This window comes from Psittacula echo, assembly GCF_963264785.1.
Source record: "Psittacula echo genome assembly, chromosome: 3".
NCBI lineage: Eukaryota > Metazoa > Chordata > Aves > Psittaciformes > Psittacidae > Psittacula > Psittacula echo.
This window is the reverse complement of record NC_137736.1, coordinates 113,379,021-113,390,267: the sequence shown is the minus strand read 5'-3', so window position 1 is coordinate 113,390,267 and position 11,247 is coordinate 113,379,021.

Sequence of the window (11,247 nt, the reverse complement as noted above, 5' to 3'; positions counted from 1 at the left end):
ATTACTACCTTTACCAGCAACAACTGACAAACTTTTGGGACTTTCGTTTGTTTGTTTGTTTTGTTTGTGGTTTTTGTTTTGTTTTGTTTTCTTCTGCATATCAGAGACATATGTCAAAAAGTCAGGTCTTTTGTCAAGCAAGCTGCCCACTGTTCAAAACCTGGCTACATGGCACCTTTACCACCTGTGTACCAGATTGCTAAACTGCATAGTCCATGGTCCATTTAAGAATCTGTCTTCATTTACCACGTTTTCACTATGTTTTCCATTTCTGCTGAATCTATGGCAAAGAAGGTTTTCAATTTCATGTTTTACAGTAACCCCAACCGCATGACAAAATATGACTATATAAGGAAATAAACTGCAAAGAAACAAGTTTTTTTTATGCAGATAGGTTTTACATAAAGATGGCATGGTGGGTTGACCTTGGCTGGCTGACAGGTGCCCATCAAGGTACTCTTTAACTCCCACTCCTCAGCAGGGGAAGAAAATAAGACTAAAACCTCATGGGTCAAGATAAAGGAAGTTTAATAAAGAAAAGCAAATGGCTCTATGCAGAGGCAAAAGAGACCAAAAAGCTTTACTCTCTACTTCCCATAAGCAGGTAATGTCCAGATATTTCCTGGGAAGCAGGAGCACAATACATGTAGTGGTTGCTTTGGGAGACAAACACCTTAATAACAAATGCCTTCCCTCCTCTTTTCTCTTAGCTTTTATTGCTGAATGCTGTTTCATATGGTATCAAATATACCTTTGGCCAGTTTGGGTCAGCTGTCGAAGCTGCATTCCCTCCCAACCTCTTTCTCATCCCCAGTGTACTGGCCTTTGGTGGGGTGAGGGTTGGAGAGACAGCCTTGATTCTGTACAAGCACTACTCAACAGTCGCCAAACACTGGTGTGTTATCAACACCTTCTGGCTACAAAACACAGCACTATGAGGGCTGCTATGGAGAATGTTAACTCCATCTTGGCCAGACCCAATACATATAACATTTTTCCCAAATAATTTCTCATGGATTCATTGTGGAGGGTACTGAACATGATGAACTCAGCACTGGAATTCTCATGATAAACTGGAATGTTACGTTATGTGTGCTTAAGACAGATTTTAAATACCTGAAAATTGCAGTAAAGAAGAGAGATGTTAATCTATCATTTTCTCTCTGTACAAAGATCCCTCTTTGCTCTGAGGGTAGTGTTAGCAGACAGGAACAGATGCCATTTCTAACCACAGAAACCTATCTCTTTCCAATTGAGATACTTCAGAGTGTCTGAGACCTCTTCACAGGCCCGGCAGAGATACTTCAGGGTGTCTGAGACCTCTTCACAGGCCCAGCAGGTATGGTGTGGGTACAATGCAGAACATAGAGGTAGCATCTGGAGGCCACAGTGGGTTAGGGCAATGTGTTTAAGCCTATGTTTAGGCATTTGAAACACTCCTGCAGTGTTTACAGATCCATTTTAAGTAAGGCAAATGACATTTATTTTCCAAGTACAAAGAATGGTGAAAATTTTAGAGTCAAGTGAAGTTTTTATCTATTAACCATCACTCATTGACGTAAAAAGTTACACCTCATTGCGCAAAATGTACCTTTTTATTATTTCTTGTTATCAATGCATTGGAAGTGCTGTGGCTTCCTGTCCCAGTGCATGTGCAGTATAAGACAAACAAGAATGTCTGTTGAGCATGACTCTTGGGGAAATGTGTGTTTGTAGTTTTGAAAAAAGGTACTACACAAACTGAAAGAGCTGATATCCTGGACAGGGAAATATACTGGACCAGGAGACTTTGAATTCAGTTCTTGGCTGTGCCTCTGGGAACAATGGTAAGGCTTTGAGGAGGACTGCAGGGTTGGCTGCAAGCTCTCTTTGCAATGTTTGCTTTCCGGTTTAGCTGTTCCATGGGCTGGACCTTAACGTAGGACTGCATAGCCTGACTTTGCTCCATCCTCCTTCACTGTTGCCAGTAGCTGCAGTGACGTGAGTACTTTCTGACATAAGGCTGCCCTGGCCTTGACTTTCTGTTCGATATTAACAGCCAGAGCACAATGTGGAAGATATTGAGTTGGCATTGAACCATGAGAGAAGTCCCTCTGCTCTTGGCTTCCCACCAGCTGTTGTGTTTTCTTGGCATGGAGAGACAGCCTCCATGCCAGTATATTCTTCATGGGACAAGTGGAGATATTTTACTGAATTTCTTCTTCTGACTTCATAGACTTTAATGGAAAAATGTCAGGCATTTCAGTGAGTTAATTGTCTTCCTCACAAAAGCAAAGTACTTCCTTGTTGGTAAACAGAGCCGTATCATTCTGGTTTTTATAAAATGACGAACAGATTAAGTTACCATTCTGGTAACTTGCAACACACTATGGAATCGCTTGGGGAACACTCAAGTCAGTACACTTATTTTCCCCCCAGATGCTACAAGAAATTGAAGCTTTCAGTTTGTTGGGGAATTGTGGGTAATTTTTTTTTAACATTAAAAACTATGTTACCATATTCACAAAATATTTCAATACTGCATAACTTGAAAACACTAAAATATGCCTACAAGAATTAAGGAAATATCCTGCAGTGTCTGCTTTTCTTCCTCCTTCAGTTTTGTATATTTTGAAGAGACAGGATGGAAGAGAGAGAATGAAATATGAATTACAAAGGAAAAGCAAATTGTCCAAAATGAATCCTGTTTCACTGAAATTCTTCATTAGGACTAAGCTTCCTAGGTGGAGCCAAGAACCCACCATTATTTTAAAATCTGAACAGTCTAACTAATGTTATTCTTGGTTCAGTTACAATAGTGCTAAAACATTTAACAGTACAATTAGGGCTAATGTACGCAAAACTTCTGGTACCTATTCCTCTTCCCTGCTATTCTGCTCACTCATTCTCTTTCCCCTTTTGGCACAGCTCTCTCAAGAGAATATTCCTATAAGGTTTAAAGGTTAACAATACAATTAGAACTAAAGTATACAAACATCCTGGTACCTACTCCTCTTCTCTATTATTCTGCTCACTCATCCTGTCTTGGAACAATTCCCTCAAGAGGACTGTGGAGGTTTTCAAAAAGTGATCAGAGTCCCAAGTTCTTTGCAGGGAGGAGTGTGACACTGGCATTCACCAACCTGGGGTCTGCTTGGATGATTTTAATACATTATCTAAAACAATGTGCTTGTTTCCTTTATCTCCAGTGCTTCCAAATTTTACATTTGCTTGCTTTTCTATTCTGTTTTATTATCCTTAAAAAACCCCATTTTTCTAGACACATATGATTGTACTCCTTCAGTGCCCAGTTACTGATCACTGCCATTTGTGTTTAGTCATGGGGGTTTTGGTATCTGTCTGTTGCTGTGGTACGCTACATTTTTATTTCAGGATCATAGGTAGTTCACCCTACTCAGCATAACTACTTGTTATCATTACTTATTGGTTAGCAGTAGGCACTGCGCTGCACAATTGCACACAGCTAAACTAAAGCTAGAAAAATTTAGGATATAGCTATCTGACCTCTAGAAAATTTCTGCCACAGTTGTGACATGATAAAATCAGCTTAAGACAAGATAACTGCAGACAAATATGGAGAACCTGTATTGCTGGGTAAATACAAAGTCTTCGGCTTCTTACCAGTAATGGCCAACTCATTTCTACTCAGCCACAGGGCAAAATTTTGGTTAGGAAGTTCATGTGAATATTTTCTGAATGTGAAGGACTTCTCTGAAAGTACTAATTATGAAACATTGAATGAGTTAAATAAGTAGCATAAATGCTTCATGAAAGAAGCCTAGAAACCTTGAAATTGTGTAAATATACAGTTTTAATATTATATAATAATTATATAGGAATATATAATAATATTATAGAGGAATAAAAAGTTATTCCTCTAAGGTTTAAATAATAAGAAACACTTATGGGTGGTCTGCTTGTGAAGGATAAATCTTGTCCAAGCTTCAGCTGTTAAGCTATAAGAAAGTGAGTATCTCATTAATACTGCAGATTGGAATTTTTATGGTCTAATCACTGTCAGAAAACATCATTATTACAAATGTGACAAGTGAATGTGCTAATCATCTTTCTCTTGACAAACTAGATTTAACCTTTAACCTAATTTTTATCTTCAGTGGTTCTCTAGCCATTTAATCTTATTTTGTGGTTTGTTCTAGATGTGTGAGCACAGATTCAACCCTTTATGACATGTAGCCATCTCCTTTGATTCTTCTTCTTTTGGCATCCTTCTTTTTTTCTTTTTTCCAGGAGCTGCTAGGACATAATTTTGGCAGTTTATCTTAACTTTGGCAGGCTCTTATAAAAAGTCTAAGTGCATTAGTGTTTCCACATCTTCTTTAGCATGCTTCATATACATTTTATTCTTTTTGTATTAGCAGCAGCCTTTGACTCTCTAGTCTAATAGAATTTGGATTTCTGAGATACTGATTAAGGACTACAGAGTGCTTAGTATTTAGCACAAAAGCTATAAAACAGTGAAAGCTCTGCTAGAGTCATTGGATATCAAGAACAAATGTGACTTAGCTTGAAGAAGTATTTCCAGTCTGATGCTGCTGAGACCAAAATGACTCCCCACGCAGAGCCACTTGGCCTATAACATGCAGTTATAACTGAACTGCCAATCAAGCTACTCTAAGCAATCAATTTGGTGCCCAGATCCCACCTTCAGCCTCAAGATTCTGAAATGGTGGGTTTTCAGGTGGATTTGGTTTCAAATATGCACTTATAAAAATGTCAGTAGAGACAATGTTCTTCTGAGGTCTTGGGAGCCCTCTAGAAAGTTTCTGTACGTAAATGCAGCACAGTGCTTGAAAGGGTGTTGATAAATTACATTTGTTCCACTTCTCTTTTTTCTATGAGACCTATGGGAACACTCCAGAGTTTAATTGTCCTTAAGCTTTTATTAATTGTTTTAAAACACCATCAAGTATCCAGCACCAACATTTTTACACAACATGAGAAACTTTACTGAGCGACATTGCTTGTCCTGAATAAATGTTATTCAGTTTTTAAAAAGGTTGTTCTGAGACTGGCTTTAAGATCGCTTTAAGAATAATCAGCATAATTTCACTACCTGCACTATCTATGCTGATCTTTAATTTGCACCTGCCCATTATATGTAGTCTTATTGCTATTGCGATTATCAAGGACATACAAGTTTATAGACGTAAAACAGGTAGTAGAAGATGACCTTGAAAAACTAGAGCACATTTTAAATGAGCTGTAGTCATTGTTTTAGGACTATTGACCAAGCAGTCTGTAGCATAGAAACAGTCTTGACTTCTTAACATTAAGTTCCCTCGAAGTAACACTTGTGAATAAATTTATATTACTTTTAGCTAGCTAAATAAATAGCCCCATTACATCCCACTCAATAATGATCCAGCATAGAGCACTTGAGCATATCTCTCAGTGATTCATATCTACATATAATAATAGAAATATATAATCATAGAAAGTTTTGGGTTGGAAGGAACCTTTAAAGGTCATCTACTCCAACCCCCTGCAATAATTAACTAGATTAGGTTGCTCAAAGCCACATCCAACATGACCTTGAATCAGGGCATCTGAAACCTCTCTGGGCAACATGTCTCAGTTTTTCACTACCACATTAGAATGCAATCATAAAAAATTGCCTCCTTATATCTGGTCTGAATCTACACTCTTTCCACTTAAATTCCTTAACCCTTTTCCTAACACTACAGACCTGATTAAAATGTCTGTCTTCATCTTTCTTATAAGCCCCCTTTAAGTATTGAAAGGCTGCAATAAGGTCTCTACTGAGCCTTCTTTTCTCAGTCTAAACAACCCTATTTGTCTCAGCCTTTCCTTATATGAGAGGTGCTCCAACCCTCTGATTATCTTCATGGCACATCTCTGGACCTGCTCCAATAGATCCATGTCTTCCAAGTTTAGTAGTAAGGGACCATAAGAGGTCATCTAGTTCAACATTCCACTCAAAGAAAGGCTTTTACAGCACTAGATCATATATTCTTTAAGAATTGGCTTCTGGTAGAGCTATTAGTCTGTCTGTGTGTTAAAGTAAAAGAGAGCTGAAAAACAGAGATCATCATGTGGCACATAGCTAAATTTTCCTGGCACAGTGGAGAATAATAGGAAAGATTGTCCTATCAGGGGAGTGGGCATTTGTACTTTGAGGTATTCAGCATGAACTGTCAGAAATCTTACTGTCTTTTTGCATCAGAATGAAGGTGTATATCTTTTGGTTTGTCTTCTGATACAGAAATGCATAGAAGTACCTTCCTCTTCATCAACCTAACAGCAGTCTAATCACCAACCAAGTAAAATTGCTAATGTATTTCAGACTAGGATTATGCAAATAACAAATCATGTATAATGACATCACAAATTGGAGACACTGAGGATCTGTGGTGATAAACATGAGAAAAGAAACTATAAAAAATGAAATAGAAATATATGAGCATCATAGTAAGTAATAAAAATAGTGAAAATAAATGTTAAACTGACAGAAGAAATGTTCTCCTGAATTCTATTAATAAAAAGTAACTGACTCTTGACATGTAGTAAGAGGGGTTTGTTGTTACTAAGTTTTTTCTGCACCTTAAATTTCATCTCAGTATGTTTCAAGCAAACAAACAAACAAAAAACTGTCTTAGAAATTCAATTTTGCATTACCCGTCATAGAAAGTGCTTCAACTAGCCTGATGGCTCTGAAAAACTGCTAAATCATTTATTTATATGGTAAAAACAACAAATGGCCTTGTTTAACGTAAGATGTAATATATTAGCTTTATACTTTATGTGAATAATAAATCCAGTTAAAATAACCAAAGAATGTCAGTCCTACACATGGTTCTGAAAGAGCTCTAGAGTGAAACATGGAAAAGTGACACCATTTTTCTCAGCAGTGATTGGAGTCATCTGTTTAGGGTAATGTGTTAAAACTTTCCTGCTAACAGATGTGTTAAACACTTCGCGATCTCTTAAGTATTAACTCACACAGCAGATGCTTGGTCCATGGTCGATCTATCTGTGTTCTTTCCCCCACGTGCTCATACATACCAACCAATATAATAAACAACAGACTGAACTGTATTTTGAAATCAGGTTATCACTTGAACCTGTATTTACTCTGAGGAATGTGTTTCTTATTCTAGTAATTTGAGGAAAAATCTGTATTTTTAATTCTATTCTTACAAGCGAAGGTCAAATTTCTAGGAAAATACCAGAAATTTTCCCTTGAAGTTTTCAGGTGTGTCTTCAGTTAATAAGAAAACAAAGCCATCTCCTTATTTAATACAGTTTGTAGAACTACAGCTCTCTAAAATGAAACTGGACGCTAAATTATAAGGCTTGCATTTTCTTACTAAGTTTAAGAGTCCTATTTAATTTCTTTTTAATGCTGTATCATAGCAATCTCAAAAATTAATAAATATGAGAGTGTTTCTGCTTTTATTTTTGTGAAGAAATGGGAATTTCTTAATCTTCTAAATGTCAACAGACCCTTTTACATATTTTTAGTGTCATATTGCTAGCATTAATTTTTTCAAAGCTCAGTCTGATGTTTGCACTATAAAGGCAAGAACTTTGTTTATTTACATGTTCATTCAGTCTAGCTCTCTGCTATAATGAAAGTATTGCATTCGTTCAGAGTTCCTCATTTGAAGTAAAAGACCAAGCAATAACTGAAAAAAAAAAAAAGTTTGCTTTTTTTTTCCTGCCCTGCCTTCTGGGGGGAAAAAAGTTAGAAAGGTTGTGAAGTTCTCGTTATAAAGATTGAAATGCCAAAGGATTATATTTTAAAAACCGTTTAGACATCCAAATATACAGTTATCTGCCCAGTATGACTACATGGATGTATATACACATGTCTAGGCATCTAACTGTCTTGAAATTTTTGACAAGGATTACTTTGATCAAAACTTATTAAGTTCTGTATATTGATAACTTTTATTCAGGAACAAGCATATGTGATATTCTAAACATGTTTTCACATGTGATTGGTATGCTAGGGAAAAAAAAAAAATTATTTAAAAATGCAACATTTCTGCATTGGTTGTTTTCAATTCAATTGCAATTTTCTGCCTAATACAATCTGAGAAATCTCAGACTGAATTGTGAAAAAGAAATTCGCCATTCTTTAGTCTCTAAAATTTCAACAGAGAAATCAAGTTTATAATAATGGATGCCAATCTATACCCTCTCAGATAAATATAAATGAAGACAATATACCCTTTTACTCAGCAAAAAAGATCAAATATGCTATTAAGGTTATACTAGATGGCAAATAAATAAGTTTTAGAGTCTGTGCTGAAGAGGCAAAGTTTGGTTAAAAAGGTGATTTTTATCAATTGATCTGAGTCAGTCTTCCTGGGTGATAGAAAACAGCTTTTTATAATTACCTATAAATATTAAACATGACCTGATGTCTCATGTTTTTGTGTTTGGGAAAAAAAAAAAAGAAATCAATGCAAGGCATTTATTGGCATGTAGTTGTACTGAGTACATTGGTGCAATCCTCACTCACACAGACTGTGCCTAGTGCATGACTAGATTTTAAATAGTATTTTAAGATGGATATCTGAGTTCTGGGGAGGCAGGGGTTGTGTGATTCTGAAGCAAATCAAGCAGTGATAAAGGGGGTTAGTCTCAATGCAATTAGTGCCTCTCATTCTAATTTCAGCTGTTGTTACTACAGTGCTTGTAGGAAGAAGATATGTCTCCCTCCTTTGCTTCTTGTTCTTCACCTGATGGAAAATGACAATGCCATATGCTAGTAAAATATGCTGAGACACATTTCAATATGTTAAAAAATACATGAGACTTCAAGACTATTTTCAGATTCCATTAATATATTACAGTGTCATTGCATAGTAATAATGGCCTAAACACTACATATGGGGGCAAGAGTTGCTATTTATATGAAATATGAAAAGGTGTGCAGTTTGCACAATACTTGTGATACTATTTGTGGACAAAAACTTTGGCTGAAGATTTCCAGCATAGAATATAACCTGACCTACTTATAACAAAACCTATATATAACAAAACCTATAAACCTTGGTTCAAAGAAACCTGTTAGAGTAATCAGAACAAGATTCAACTCTTACCAAGGGTGACCTGCATATAATGGCCATACTTATTTTTCTCTCTTTGCATTAAATTTTTAGATCTATATAGGGCAAAAATGTACACATACAATGCTTGTGTCATTTTCTTTAAACACACCCCTTAAAGGCTGATGTGCTCAATAAGTTTCCCCAAAGTTCTGAATACTGATGTTCAGTTCAGACTGGGACTTATTATGCTGAGCATCAACTTGCCAAATTCTATTATAGTGAAAACCTTGAAATAATGTTTAATGGCATGAAGTGAGACAGCTGTAGTGAAGTTAAACGATATGTGCCTGAGGAAGATAAGTGATTTAGCAAGAATCTTGACATCTTTAATCTCTCACAGTTTCTTAAAAGTGTGTTTATAGAGGAAAATAGAGGTTTTCAGCTCCAGGAGAAAAAGTGAACAAAAGCAATATCAAAATGAAACAGCTATTTTTATTTTGAGGTATTTATTTTCTCCAAAAGGGAAAATCTGCAATGAGTCATTCAGGAGCTAGTGCTAAAGCTGGGCTAGTCACATACCTATGACCCTCTTAAGATGGGTCTAAACACCAAAAGGTTCCTGAAGGAAATAAAATCAGAAACGCATAAAATATATGAAAGACCATGACCAATAGATATCATCTATTCAAGTCATCTCATATTTATCATCTTTTATACATCTGTCCATGCTTTTAACCAGTGCTTCCTGCATCTGTGTTGTAAGATGAGCATTGCAATAAAGCTGAATTAAGGTTAGGTTGCTAACAACAGCTTTATCTAGTGTTACACCTAGTAATATGTATTAGCCTGTAAACTGCATGTGCCACTGATCCCAAGAAGTACGGCAGTGTCTGTCCTTTCCCCACATCTTCAATGTGCAGCAATTGCCTTTGGCATTATATTACCCATTTTTCCTTTCCAAATTTGGAACTTCATTTGGTCTTCTAATGAGCTCAAGAAACTGAAAATATTATGAATTGCTTCTTAGAAGTGCTTCCAGGCTACTCATAGAAGCTAAGAGCAGAAGCCTGATTACAAAGAGCAAGTGGTTTCTTACTGCAAAAGAGTGGCTGAGATGTCAAATCTCAGTGAAATTTTTACAGGTTAAATGATGCGTCAGCCTGATCCACAGCAGACAGCCCTAAGTACTCTCACATATGTTGTGTGCGTGGCTGAGCTGGCAATGCTGGCATCTAAACACACCAACAGCTAGGGATTAGTTACATATAATTGCCAACTCAAGCAACTGAACAGTTGGTAATGTTTATTTAAAATGCTGAAATCATTGCAAATGATGATAGATCACAGCCAGACAATGATGTGTGATGTCTCAGTGACCCTGCTCCACAGGAGAAACACGAAATTATTGGGGAAATAATTTTAATTCTAGTAACAAGAGGAGCAGCTATTTACAGGACTGCAGTTGGTCAGCCAGGCTTTCTGTTAGGCAGTTCTAAAAGGGAAAAAATAATAGCCAAGTTTTCATTATTTGCAACTGTTTCACCCTTTCAGTATTTTTATATATTGCTAATTTTTTATATATTGTTATTTTTTTGTTAGGATGTGCTTATTTGAATAAGTCCAAACCAACCTAGTTCATTACTGCTATGGAGAAGAGTGAAGCACTGAACAAAATGCATTCAGATGTCAAAATGAAAGACAATTTCATCAGTATTTTTCTCCAGTAGTCCATGCCATGTCAATGCTTTTTTTTTATCCATGCGAAAGTTTTATTTAACTTGAAAAGTGTGATTATATTTTCTAGTATAGCAGGTAGAGAGACGTATGTGCATACATTTTTGTTACGAACTGTCTATTTGAATTCTGGTTATTGCTCTCATTTTCTTCTCAGTATATACATGTTTCAGCTGGCCAAAATTTCCAAATTACTTTTTTTTTTTTTTTTTAGCAATATATATAATACATATATATATATATATAAAACAAGTATCTAGATGCAGAAGAGTTGGTGAGATGATTAAATTCTGATACTGAAATAAGAATTACTGAAATTATTATTTGCATGCATTTCATAAACCATTCATACATTCTCTTTTATGCAGAAATTAAGAAAGTACATTCTACCTTGCTACTGGGGTGGTGTTGCACATACTCAGTGCAGGAACTCACTTGACAGTTGGCCCCTTGTTAAGATTTTAACATATAT